The sequence below is a fragment of the Gossypium hirsutum genome, chromosome D07, assembly GCF_007990345.1.
Source record: "Gossypium hirsutum isolate 1008001.06 chromosome D07, Gossypium_hirsutum_v2.1, whole genome shotgun sequence".
NCBI classification, from domain to species: Eukaryota; Viridiplantae; Streptophyta; class Magnoliopsida; order Malvales; family Malvaceae; genus Gossypium; species Gossypium hirsutum.
This window is the reverse complement of record NC_053443.1, coordinates 37,553,802-37,568,633: the sequence shown is the minus strand read 5'-3', so window position 1 is coordinate 37,568,633 and position 14,832 is coordinate 37,553,802. Positions and strand designations below refer to the sequence as shown.

Sequence of the window (14,832 nt, the reverse complement as noted above, 5' to 3'; positions counted from 1 at the left end):
TATTCACACATTATTAAAAATAAGGAAGTGTTGTGGGTTGGTGGTAGGAAGCCCCTTAGCTATCTTTGAGGCCTCTAGTTTGAACCCCTTTGTGCAAATTTGTTTTTAATATTTGCACATTTTAGCATGTGCTAGCAAGCATTTTCGTCCACCTATGTTACCATATAGGGAGGATTCCTTTACTCCATTAGCAAGTCAAACTTGCCTTTTCAAAATGGAACACATCCTCATTTTCCCTCTTGGTCTCACTCTCTTACCTAAAGCTCTTCTTTTGCCATAAGCTTGTGGTGCATTGAACCTGGTCGTGGTTGACCAAGCTACACCACCCCTTGTACCCTCTATCACCCCCATTTGCACCCTAGTCTCCAAATTTTTCATTTTCTTCCCCTTGTTTTTCTCTCTTTTTGGCCACAACAACCACCATCATTTTCTTTCCACCACAGTGAATTTATTTGCACCACCACCTCACCACCGCCCACAACCAACATTCCCTCTCTTTGCCTTTCAGTTTCCCCTCCCCTCTTCCTTTATGCATCGCCTTTAACCACCATTTCCACCGTCATAACCACCGCGGGTCACCTTCTCCTCCACCGATTTTCTTTTCTTCCCTCTTTTTTCTCCTCTCTTTCAATTAAAAGTGATCGAACCCTCCTCCCAACTTGTATTTTGCACCACCACTGGACAACCGTACCCCTGTAGCTGGACCACTACCAAGTCACCATCGTTGGACCACCATCGTTGTCACCGCTGATGATCGATTTCTTCCTTTCTTACCGATTATCGTAGTGACTAAAACACATATTTTCTTTTCTTTTTATTATTATTTTAGATTATCGAACCATCATTTTCTCTCCATTTTTGTTCCATCGATCATCTTGTAGCGAAACAAATGTAAGCGATGTTTTGTGATTGAAAATCCTTCGTCTTAAAATTTTGTGACATGGCCGAATGGTATAGGACCTAAATAATTCATATTTTATTTTAATTATTCTAAAAATCATTAGTACTAATATGATATTATGTTAACATGAAGGACCGATTAACAATCCTCTAAGAAATTAATAGTGAAACATCACGAGAGTGACGAATCCAAGCATTCGAACTGAGGGTAAGTATTGGTGAGATTTTCACATTAAATCTCGTAATAAAATCCATATTATTCAAATATATCATGACTAAAATGGGTTAATCGTGTGTTTATATTTACAATCAAGACTAAACCTAAACGAAACTTCTACAAAAGAGCAAGCGCTTTAGATGTACATTAAGGTGTGGGATTTAACTCTCGTTTTAAGTGAAGTTTAATATTAATAATTAATTAAAATTTTATTTAATTAATTAATGTGAGAGTACCTTACGTACTCGCGTGAGTTGAAAAACTCAATCGAAGAGGAAACTAAGTAAGTGACCTAGACTATTAAGTATTGTGAAAATCCATGATTTGTGATATGTGATGTATGTAATGTTGATCTCAACTCTATGTTATGTGATTTATGGCTAGATTTATATGTGATGATCTAAACATGTGATATATGTGTATGTGTATGTTAAGATCCATGTTTTAATATAAATATATATATTAAAGCATGCTAAAGTGAAAACTATGTGATATGTGAAAATGTGAGCATGATACATGCATATGTGAAAAAATCGAGAAATATGAGTTATGAGCATGAATATGTGAAAAATGTGAAAAGTGAAACTATTATGTGTTTAAATGGTCATATCTCATGCATGAGGTGGGATTTTGAAAGGAGGAAGCTATGTGGCAGTTTAACTGCAATTATGTGGCCGTTATCGGCAATTATGTAGTGGTCTATCCACGATGTGCTATGTGATCGTTCATCGGTATCTATGTGGTGGCTTGTCCACAAACTGGTGTGTTATTGGATGGATGAGTTCTGGGGAACTCGATATTGGTGTGTAGCGGAGATGGGCAGGAAATCCTATATTTGTGCACTGTTCATGAGCTTGTCGTGTTTGATTCAATAAATGAGATAATATGTGAATTCTATGAAAAATGCCTTATGATGTTTTGATGTGTATGTTTTAAAATAAGTGTTTGTTTTGATCTCACACTGAGTCTTTTAAAGCTCACCCGTGGTAATTATGTGTCTTGTGTAATCCTCATGCTTAAGGCTCGGATTTGGATCTTCGGATGGCCTCTCGGTATAATATGTTTTTGTGATGAAGGATTTTTGCAATGGTTTGGTGTTTTTATGGACTTTGTGGAACTTCTTTTAGACTTACTATGGACTTTAAATTGGGTTTGTTAAAATGGTTTTGGGACTTTAATTTTATATTATGAACTGTTGTAGGGGACACTATTTTGATATAATAAGGTATTATGTATGAATTTTTTCTGTGATTTCTAAAACGATCAAAGAAATGTTTCGATGATTATTAGTCATAGCAAATATGTAATTTAAAAACTAATTTACATTTCAAATGATTTTTAATTTTAAAGGAATACATAATCTATAACGAAAAGTATAAGATGTTTTACAAAATCAAATATTTTAAAAAGGTAAGTGAATTCTCTATTAAGAATCATTTTGGCTATCTTCAAGGCTCATATAATCGCTCAAATTGGGCCATACCGTCTAGGCCCGATTTTAGGGGTTACATTACCAATAGACAAATAGCAATGAAGCTCTCCTAAGCTTTTTCAGTTAACACCCTCATTAGCAAGGAGGAACTATCATGGTTTCTTCGATGACAACAAAGTCTAGTGGAGAAGATGAATTAGAAATCTTCTCTCCACTATCATGCTATCCTATTTATAGGTAATTTACGTCCAAATCCCAATCAAGATTATCTTTAATCATTACTCATTCTCACACACTTTCACTACTTAATCATGTCCTACGAGGCTCTCCAAGTGTCCTAGTTCCTAACATGTTGCCTCCACTAGGATGTCAAGTGACTTAAACGTATCCCAAAAGTTATCATACTTACTTTAATAATGATACCAAAACACGGGTGGTGATCTTATTAGTGGTAAATTCCGCCTAATATGGTCCTCACACTAGTTACAATCTCACCACGAGCTAGAACTCGTCATCCCGCGATGTGAAATTTCGCATTATTGGTGAAGTTTTACAAAGCACTTTTCCATGAAGTTTATGTTTTGCAACTTAAGCGGTCTTTGCTTGTGTAGTTTCCCAAAACAACCCAGTTCGCAAAATCAGGGTGTGACAACTCTCCCACCCGAAAAAAATAATTTTCCTTGAAATTCCATACCGATGAAAAGATGCAGATACTATTCTCTTTTGGTGCTTTCTCTCTCCCTTTTAGCTTCTTCCACTTTGTGGTTCTACCATGAAACCTTAACTAGAGGAATTTATTTATTCTCTAGTTTTTTTAATATCTCAGTCCATAATTGTAACACCCCGAACCTGAGACCGTCACCGGAGTCGAACACGAGGTGTTAACAAACTTTAAAAATTTTCCAGACACTGCCAATATGCGTAATAGTCGCTTTAAAAATCATATCTTGAGTTCAGAAACTCGGAATCCAGTTCCGTAAATTTTCTCTGAAACTAGACTCATATGCCCATCTACATATTTTTTTCTAGAATTTTTAGTTGGGTAAATTAGTACATTTTATTAGTAAAATTCTCCCATGTTACAGGGATCGACTACCCTGACCTTTGTGCATTACGACTTGGATATCTCCCTGTACAGGGCTTCAATACTGATTCCGTTTGTTTCTATAGAAACTAGACTCAGAGAGGAATCTATACATATATGGATTGACTCCTAATTGTCTCTGGTTAATTTATAATGAATTTCCAAAGTCGGAACAGGAAATCCAGAAGCCGTTCTGGACCTGTCTCACAAGAACCTGAATATCTCATAACATACTGTCCGTATGATTGTTTCGTTACTTTCCTATGAAAATAGATTCATCAAGGTTCGTTTACATAATTTATTCACTATTTAATTCCATTCCTACTATTTTTAGTGAATTTCCAAATCTACATCACTGCTGCTGTCAGCATCTGCCTTTAAGGTAGACTTTACCTATTTCATAGTTTCCATGATTCAACTAGCCCTTTTTGCATAAGTAGCACAATTTATGATAGTGATTAACCATTCCCATGGCCAATCCTTGTCAAGCCTATCCACACCTCTCAATAACCATATCCATACCAAATGATTATAACATTACACTCAAACATATATAAGCCATTTTCGCATGGCTATCCAAAATTATACAAGTCCAAAGGGTCCATGACCCACAACAAACGGGTAGTCCTATACATGCCATTTCGAAGTTCAACCAAAATTGTACCAAAAAAAGGGGGGAGCTTTGATAGTGTGGGCGACTTCGACTTCAAAATCCCGAGTCCGATAGCTGGAGAACCAAAATCTATAAAACAGAGGATCAAAGAAACGGAGTAAGCAATTTATGCTTAGTAAGTTTTGAGCAAGGAATTCCAGCACAGCAAAAGTATAGCATTCATATAGCTAAACGGATAATTTCATATGCACAAATTTTCGATATCATACTTGCTTCACATTACCAACCCTTATGTACATACACAAAAGATCAACTTAGCCAAAGGCCGGTAGCTCGTTTATCAACTGAGCGAATACTTATTTGTAAGGGCTCAACTAAATTCAAGCACATACGAAACATACCTCAATGTTGGGATGTTTCTAGAGTATTTACTGAAATTTTTACAGCAAGATCATTCATTCCCAAATCACGTACCTTCGGAATTTAACCGGATATAGCTACTCGTTCAAATGCCTTCGGGACATAGCCCGGTTATAGTAACTCGCACAATTGCCTTCGGGACTTAACCCGGATTTAGTAACTCGCACAAATGCCTTCGGGCTTAGCCCGGAATTAGTATCTCGCACAAATGCCTTCGGATCTTAGTCCGGATATGGTCACTTAGCACAAAGCCTTCGGGACTTAGCCCGGACATCATTCAAATAACCATGCACATTCGTATTTCATTTTCGTTAGCAAAACTCGAACACAAGACACTTATCATTCTTGCAATTTCGGCTCAATAGCCACACAAAGAGCATGATTTTAATTTGCTTAAAACATGATCTAATCAAATCATAATTTAAGCTCTTTTACTCAAGAACTTACCTCGGATGTTGTCGAACGATTCCGATAGCTATTCGACCACTTTTTCCTTCCCTTTATCGGATTTAGTTCCCCTTTGCTCTTGAGCTTAATTAAACAAATAAATTGATTTAATCATTTGAGCATCGAAAAGAGGAACACAAGGCACTTAGCCCATATTTATACATTAGACATTAAAGTCACATATGTACGGAATCATGAATCAAACTCAACATTTTAGTTAATTTTCCCCCTTGGCCAAATTTTCTAAGCCAAGACAAAAGCATCAATATGCTTGCCTCTAACCGAATACATGCAACACCAATCTTCTTCCTATGGCCGAATATGCATGTCTATGTTGAGGCCGATTATATACTTAATACCACACATAAATGACATACATTTTACTAACTAATGCATTCCATATTATACTCAATACGCATCCATCATTTAATCCATAACCGAAGCACCATCATGTGCAATCATATATATATATATGTGCAAGAGCCGAATCCCAAATTTTGATTATAACCAAATTTAAACATATATCCAAAACATAAATCTTACCTACCATGCAATAAGCATAAATCGCACTCATGGATATACCATGGCCGATACTTCCAACAACACCAAATAAAAATATACTTCATGGATCTAAGGTAGAACCAAGAGAGAAACTCATAATCATCAAGATGTAAGTAACTACCATTTTTTCATCTAGATTTAGCATGAAACACAACCATCACCCTTATTAATCTCCATAGCCGAAAACCTTACTTATTCCAAAAATTCAAATCTCAACTTGGTCACGAAAATAACTTGGTATCTCACCGACACAACATCAACACCAAGCAAGAATGATGCATCCATGGCCGAGTGTCATTTCCATCACATAGCAAGATTTAGACCATGGGCTAGGTAGAACTCAAGCTAACAACTAAAACATGCATGCATCTCATGGAACATCGTCAAACATACCTTAGCCTAGTTACATGCATGGCCGAACCTCTTCAACCTTTCTTCTTCCTTCCTCCTTAAAATTTTTGGCCAAAGATGAACCAAAGGATGAGCACTTTTTTTTTGTTTTTCTTTCTAGTTTCGGCAAAATGGGGGGGGGGAAGACAACCACACACTTTTTTTTGTTTCCATCATATTCCCTTTCATTATTTTATGCCCATTCTCCTTATTTTATTTTTTTCCACCCATGATGCACCAACACAACATGTCTATGACATGTCTTGCCCATCACACTTGGTCTACCATGCTTGTCATGGCCGGCCACTACTAATTAGGGGGGAAATTTGACATGCAAGTCCCCCCTTTTTATTTCATGCACTAATAGGTCCTTATGCTTCGACCTATCACATTTCAAAAATGTCGCACATAAGTCCTATTGACTAAATTCACATGCAATCGACTAAATCGAAGCTTGAAATTTTCACACATTCATAATTACATATTCTAAACAATAAATATCACATTCAAACATTTCGGTGACTCGGTTTAGCGGTCCCGAAACCACTTCCCGACTAGGGTCAACTTTGGGCTGTCACAATAATACATACAAGCTCTTTGGAAACACGGAAATTTACACATTTTTACATACCCTTTTTAACTTAAAATCATATAGTTTCGATTAAATTCTTGTCAAAAAAATAATTAATTTTTAAAAAATAATTAAAGTGCACTTAATATATGAACATGTTGAATTTTATTTAATTTTATAATTAATTTTGATGAATTTTGGTTATTTTCGACAGATTTCCACAAAGGGCAAAAAATGGATCAGCAGACACTACTAGAAGCACAAAACCGAGAAGCAATTTGAAGTATCGAGGCGAACTAAATTTCAGCCTAAGGCAGTCCAAAATTATATGTATTAATTCATAATATAATTAATTTTAATTTATATCCAATTTAATTTGGGTTAATAAATTGTTATTAATTAATTATGAAAAAGTGTTCCAGTTGAACTGAATCGAGTGAACCGAACCGACCAAGAAATGGACAGCCCAAAAACTATACCAAGAGCAAACCCAAATTAGCTTATTAGCAGATTATTTAAGCTTGCAAAGAGGCCCTTGAATATTTGTTCAAGTTGCATTCAAACCCCTCCACAATTGGTGGCTTTATAGATTTACCCCAAGCCTAAATTAGCAAAGTTGAAACTATCAACCTTGCCACATGTGTGGCCGAACAAGGGAGGTCTCTTTGGTTGATAATTTTATCTATTTTTAGTAGCCCTCCTCAGCTATAAAAACCCCCCTTAGGCTGGTCATTTTAAAAACACACCTTAAGCATTCACATCTTTCCTCTCTTCTCTCCACTTTCTCTCTTCTTTTCCATTGCAAAACTCCCTTGCTCTCTTGCCAATTTCTCCTCTTGGGAAAGGGGCATTCATCAGCTATTTGGAGCAGCAATTAAGTGTTCATAGTAGCCTTGGTCGATGAGGATAATGGAGAAAGAAGAACGGAGCAACTCGTCAAGCCACGGAAAAACACTGGATTTGATTCTTGTTCCCTATCTCTTTAATTTTTGTTTTTGTTATGCTGAACATATCTATGAATATTTATGTTGTTGGAATGTTTAATTTAATCAATTTAGTATGAATTTAATTTTTGTTTGGTTGATTGCATTTCATTTGTTAAAATTATTGAAATTGTGTTTATGTTGTTATGGGCCTCGGTAAGATGCTTGATTAAGTACACAATCATGACCAAGTTATTCTTGCATTACAATTGTTATGTAACTAATGAATTAATTATTTAGACAGATTAAAATTGTCATTAATGGATACAGTACTTGATCAGTGCATGTTTAATCATCTAAGTAGCTGAGGGTTAGATTAGCAACGGTATCTGACGATACATTTGCCTTGCATAACTTACAAGATTATTGTGATTAAACTGTTTCAAGGTAAGGATACTTTGTTACCTCACATAGTCTTTTCTGTGCTTATTAAATCGAGTTAATTTTTTGAATTAACATAGGGATATGTACAAGAGATTATTTCGATTTAATAAGTATATATGTGCAATAACATATTTGCCTATTAAGATTTTTTTAATTGGCTGAATTGACATAGGGATAAGGTCAAAAGATAAATGGATTTTGGTATGTGAGTATGTTCATAAGTTAGCAATTTATCGAGTTGCCGTGAACTTAATCGTGGCAATATAAACATGAGTTTAATAATTCTAAGTTAATAAATGGAATGAATCTAACACAATTATGTCATCTTGATTAAAATCGTATTTTGAAATCGTGCATTTGAGATTTATGTATTTAGTTCACTTAGTTTAAAATCTTAGTTTTTAATCACCCTCTTCAAAAAAATATTTTTCTTCACCAAAATGTTTTAAATAGCATTCATAAATAATTCTTTTCACAATCCCTGTGGGTACGATATGTAACATCTCGATTTAGGGCTTAGTCGAAACAATAGTTTCGGGACCACAAATCCAATGAGGAAAAATTTATTTTTACTATATTTTTATGCCCTACAATTTCACAAAAATATTTCGTGAAAATTTCGTTCAAAAATTTTGACGTTTGGGCACTCAATTTAGTCCAAAGGTTAGATTCCAATAGGTCTGAAGCTTTCTTGGATTAGCTGGTTATTATCGACGATTTGTAAAGGGATTTTCCATGATAGCTACCCCATTAACAAGGTTATTACAGAAAGATATCAAGTCTGAATGGACTGAAAAGTGTCAGCAGAGTTTTGACAAGTTAAAGGCACTGTTGACTGAAGCTCTTGTTTTAGTATAGCCAAACCGGGTAAAGAATTTGTGATTTACAGTGATGCATTCTTGAACGAATTGGGTTGTGTACTTATGCAGGAAGATAAAGTAATCGCATATGCTTCCAAACAGTTAAAACCACATGAGAAAAACTATCCGACACATGATTTAGAGCTGGCTGCCATTGTATTTGCGTTGAAGATTTGGAGACATTACTTGTATGGTGAGAAGTGTCGAATGTTTACTGACCATAAAAGCTTGAAGTACTTGATGACTCAGAAAGATTTGAACCTGAGGCAAAGAAGATGGCTAGAGTTTATTAAAGATTATGAGTTAGTAATTGACTACCACCCGGGTAAGGCAAATGTTGTTGCTGATGCCTTGAGTAGAAAATCTTTATTTACATTGAGAGCTTTGAATACCAGTTTGGCTTTATCAGATGACGGCTCAATTTTAGCTGAGCTGAGGGCTAAACCGATATTTCTTGAAGAAGTCTATGAAGCTCAAAAAATGACAGTGAGTTGCAAGTTAAAAAAGCTCAATGCGAATCGGGTGTAGAGTCAAATTTTCAGATCGGATCTAACAGTTGTTTGATGTTTAGAGACAGAGTATGTGTGCCAAAGAATGATGAGCTTATTCGGAAGATCTTACAGGAAGCACATAGCAGTTCTTTGTCTATTCATCCAGGTAGTACAAAGACGTATAATGATCTGAAGAAAATGTATTGGTGAGCAGGAATGAAAAGAGATATTTCAGAATTATTTCAGAATTTGTTTCTAGATGCTTGATCTATCAAGAGGTGAAGGTTGAACATCAGGTACCTTCAAGTTTATTGCAGCCTATGTTAGTTCCTGAGTGGAAATGGGACCGAGTTACCATGGATTTTGTAGCAGGGTTACCATTGACACCGAAAAAGAAAGATGCAGTATTGGTTGTAATTGATAAGCTAACAAAGTTAGCTCATTTTATTCCGGTTTGTATGGATTATTCACTTGACAAGTTTGCTGAATTGTATGTTTCAAAGATAGTTAGACTACATGGAGTACCGTTATCGATTATCTCAGACAGAGATCCGAGATTTACATCGCGGTTTTGGTGTAAATTGCAGGAAGCTTTGGGTACAAAGTTAAATTTCAGTACATCTTTTCATCCTCAGACCGATGGTCAGTCAGAGAGTTATTCAGTTACTTGAAGATATGCTTAGATGTTGTGTTTTAGAATTTCAAGGCAATTGGGAGAAATATTTGCCGTTGGTAAAGTTTACCTATAATAATAGTTATCAGTCGAGTTTGAAGATGGCACCTTATGAAGCTTTGCATGGACGTAAATGTCGTACGCCTTTGTATTGGACAGAACTTAAGGAAAATCAAATTTACGGGGTTGATTTAGTCAAAGAAATGGAAGAGAAAGTAAAAGTTATCAGAGATTGTTTAAAAGCAGCTTCGACAGACAAAAGTCTTATACAGGTTTAAAAAGAAAAGATATCGAGTATCAAGTTGGTGAAAAAGTGTTTTTGAAAGTACCCCCATGGAAAAAATTTCAGATTTGGCAAGAAAGGCAAACTAAGTCCACGCTTCATTGGACCGTTCGAGGTGACTGAAAGAATTGGGCCCTAAGCATATCGGTTAGCTTTGCCAACTGAGTTAGAGAAGATTCATAATGTATTCCATGTGTCTATGTTACGTCATTATCGTTCTGATCCGTCACATGTGATCTCACCGACAGAGGTTAAGATTAGACCAGACATGATTTAAGTTGAAGAACCGATAAAAATTCTTAATCGAGAAATTAAGCAACTAAGGAACAAAAGTATTGCACTTGTGAAAGTATTATGGAATAGGCATGCAGTTGATGAGGCTACATGGGAGCCTGAGGAAGCCATGTGAAAACAGTACCCAAATTTCTTCACAAGTAAGATTTTCGGGGACGAAAATCCCTAAAAGGAGGGACAAATGTAATATCCTAATTTAGGGCTTAGTCGAAACAATGGTTTTGGGACCACAAATCCGATGAGAAAAAAATTATTTTTACTATATTTTATGGCCTACAATTTCACAGAAATATTTCGTGAAAATTTCGTTCAAAAATTTTGACGTTTAGACACTCAATTTAGTCCAAAGGACTAAATTGTAAAAAGTGCAAAAGTTGACTTTTATATGTTAAAGGTATTTAATTGTTATGGAACTATAAATTAAGGGTCCTTATATAGTAGTTAGACCATTAGTTAGTGATGGACAAAAATGGACATGACATAAGTGAAATAGGATTTTTTTAAGTAAGGGCATTTTAGTCATTTAGTAAATAAATAGAATTAAAAGGGAAAAAGATGTAAAAATTGTGTTCATCATCCTTGCTTGCTGCCAAAACTTGAAGGAAGCCATAGCTAGGTTTCTTCACTTTCTCAAGCTCATAGTAAGTGATTCCAAGCCCCGTTTTTAGTGTTCTTTACGTTTTTGGAATCCTGGTAGCTTAATTTAGCTTATTTTAGCAATAATTTAACCTAGGGTTCATATTTGGAAAAATACTCATAGGTGAAATATGTTTATTTTGATGTTTTATGGTAGAATATGAAGCTAGGAATTATGTTAAACAACTTTTGCTAGTCGATTTTAAGTGAAAACAAGTAAATAAACATAATCGACAAAAATACCTAATGTTCACAAGTAAGTGTTAGAGTAAGAATTTGATGTTTTCATAGAAGGGAAAAATGTTCAGCATGTTATAAAACATAATAATAATAGATGCAGTTTAATTTTCGAGCTTTGGGGCAAAAGTGTAAATATGCAACCGTTTAAGGCCAAAACTATAATTTTGCCAAAATTGAGTCAAGGACTGTTTTGATGAATATGAGTATTAAATAAGCTAAATAAGCTAAACCGGGGAAAGAAAAAAATTGAGGACTAAAGTGTTAGATTTGATCACATTTTTGTACTGAGGTAAGTTTACAGTAAATAAATACAATATTTCAATAATTATTATTAATGCTGCTATTTTCCAGCAATTATGTATTTATTTTATGAAATTATTTATGTTGACTTAAGTATGAGATGACATAGAATCAGTGATAAAAGCCCCGTTGAAACATTAGGAATGTATTGGATACAAATGTCATGACATTTGGGTAAAGAGATCCCATGTAACACCTTGTCTGGGACATGGCATTGGCATTATTGAGACTATGAGAGGTCCCATGTAAGACCGTGTCTGGGACATGGCGTTGGCACTGAGATGACAGGTCCCCCGTAAGACCATGTCTGGGACATGGCATGGGCACCGATATGAGAACTCTCATGTAAGACCATATATGGGATATGGCATTGGCAGTACAGGAAACATCCCATGTAAGACCATGTCTGGGACATGGCTTTGGCATGTCATTATCAGATATGAGACCCAAGTATCCTTATTATTCCAATGTGGCTCAACGGGCTAGAAAATAGATTATGTTCTATGGAAGTTCAAGTAAAAGTATAATTAGCAACTTCAGGTGAGTTATAAGAGTTAAGAATATGTTATGATATCAGTGAGAACCAATACTTCAGCAAGAGAATAGTAAGTTGTAATCTTAAGTTATCTAAATAGGTAAGTAAATAAACAAGTAAATGAGAGTAAGTAAAGAGGAAACTTAAGAACATGATACTTGCATATCATTATTTGTGTTAAATGTTGTTATTTATTTACTTGTAAACTTACTAAGCTTTATGCTTACTTCTTTTATTTCTTTTTGTTTCATATAGTATTAAAGCATAGTCAGGATCTTGAAGACGTCGGAGAGCATTCACACTATCAACCACCACAACTCGGTATTTTAAGACGATAAATGTTTCAAGCTATGCCATGTATAGGGACTTAGTCATTTCGATTGTATATTCTTAAATTATGACCAAAAGATGATATGTAAATATTTGATGATGAATAGTTAGTAAAATGACTAAGTATGAAGGCGTTTGTTGTTATAAAAGTCTAGGTGATAAATTATGCATTGAAATCATGAAAAAGTAAAATTGGTAGTGAATCAGTTTTGAGACAGCAGTAGTGACGTGATTTTGAAAAATCACCAAGGATAGTAGAAAATGAATTAGATGGTGAATGAGATATTGAATTAAACCTTTTATTGAGTCCATTTTCATATAAAAATAACTGTGTAGACAAATGAATTATGTATTCTGAGATATTTTCATTTTAGTTAGACAAGGTGAAAGTTGTTTTCAGAATCCCATATTCAGACTTTGGAAAATCATTAAAAATTGTACAAAAATAGTTATGAGTTGTAATTTATATGTCTAGATTCTTCATTGAGTCTATTTTCTGTAGAAACAAGTGAGAACACCATATGAAGTCTACAATGAGAAAATTAAATTTTAGTGACGAGAGGTCAGGACAGTCAATCAGTGAAACAGGGGAGAGTTTAACTAATAAACTGTACTAATTTACTAAACCAAAAATTCTGAAAAATTTATGGTAAAAATATATATGAGTCTAATTTTAGAGAAATTTAGGGATCTAATTTTAGGGAAATTTAAGGATAGCTTTTTGTTGAATAGTGAAATTAATTTCAAAAGTAAAATTTTATGCCCCAAACTTTTAAGTTAAGTCAAGTAACGCCTCATGCCCGACTCTGGAAACAATCTTGGGTAAGGGGTGTTACATGATAAGGTGACATTTACTTGTCACTTAATTACTTGTTGCGATTGTGTACACTTGTACATTTCCATCATTCCATGTTTTTGGCGCCGTTGCTGGGGGACTATGTTTTATAAAATTCATTATTTGTGAAGTTGTTAGTTTTGCATTTTGGTTTATTTTTTCTATTTAAATTTTAACTTAGTTAATTTTTCTATGATTATTTCAGGTGTTTATGAGTATTGACCGAATTATCGATTTACTCCCAGTAGACCCTGAGATTGAACGAACTTCTCGACAGCGAAGAAGACAAGCAAGTCAGAAAAGGACTAAAGAGATGAACTTCAAAAATATGGATCAAGGAAACGGAGCAAACTTTGCTCAAAATCCTATCCTTATTGTTGATGATAGGCATAGAGCTTTGAGATAGTATGCCATGTCAGTATTTGGTGATCTTAATCCGGGTATTAGGACACCCAAAATTGAGGCACAACAGTTCGAGTTGAAGCCAGCCATATTCCAGATGCTTCAGACAGTGCGCCAATTCAGTGGAATGCCTACCGAAGATCCTCACCTACACTTAAGACTGTTTATGGAGGTGAGCGAATCTTTCAAGTTAGCCGGAGTACCCGAAGATGCATTACGTTTGAAGTTATTCCCATATTCACTAAGGGATAGAGCTCGAGCTTGGTTGAACTCATTACCACCAAACTCAATTTCAACATGGCAAGAGTTAGCAAAAAAATTCCTTATGAAGTATTTCCCACCTACCAAGAATGCTAAGTTGAGGAACGAGATCACTAATTTCCAATAAATGGATGATGAGTCATTGTATGAGGCATGGGAAAGGTACAAAGAATTATTACGGAAGTGCCCTCATCACGGAATCCCATATTGCATACAACTTGAGACATTTCATAATGGTCTTAATGCTCACACAAGGATGGTAGTGGACGCTTCTGGTAATGGTGCTCTCCTTTCTAAGTCTTATAATGAGGCTTATGAAATCATTGAGAGGATTGCCAGCAAAATTATTAATGGTCAACCAATCGAGCAGCGTTAGAAAGACGAGTCGTTGGAATACATGAACGAGACGCTCTTACTTCACTCGCATCTCAAGTATCATCAATATCCTCAATGTTAAAAAATCTTTCCACTAATGGGTGTAATAGTTTTGCAGTAAAGCCACTGAATCAATTTGAAAATGTAGCATGTGTTTATTGTGGGGAAGGACATTTTTTCGAAGAATGTCCATCGAACCCAGAATCTGCTTTATTAAATGGGAAACCAAAACCAAAATCGAGGAAGGCAAGGGCTCAAAAGCCAACCTAGATCGACCTAGCCACCTAGTTTTTCCCAACAAGCTCAGAAACCAAC

The 14,832-nt window shown here is 35.2% G+C and overlaps 1 non-coding gene across 1 annotated transcript; it reads right to left on the bottom strand.

Moving 5' to 3' along the window:
* Nucleotides 1-14,236: 14,236 nt before the first annotated feature.
* LOC121219646 (small nucleolar RNA R71) lies at nt 14,237-14,343 on the bottom strand. The gene has a single exon (XR_005916536.1). It is a non-coding gene; the product is annotated as a small nucleolar RNA R71 (small nucleolar RNA).
* Nucleotides 14,344-14,832: the final 489 nt, after the last annotated feature.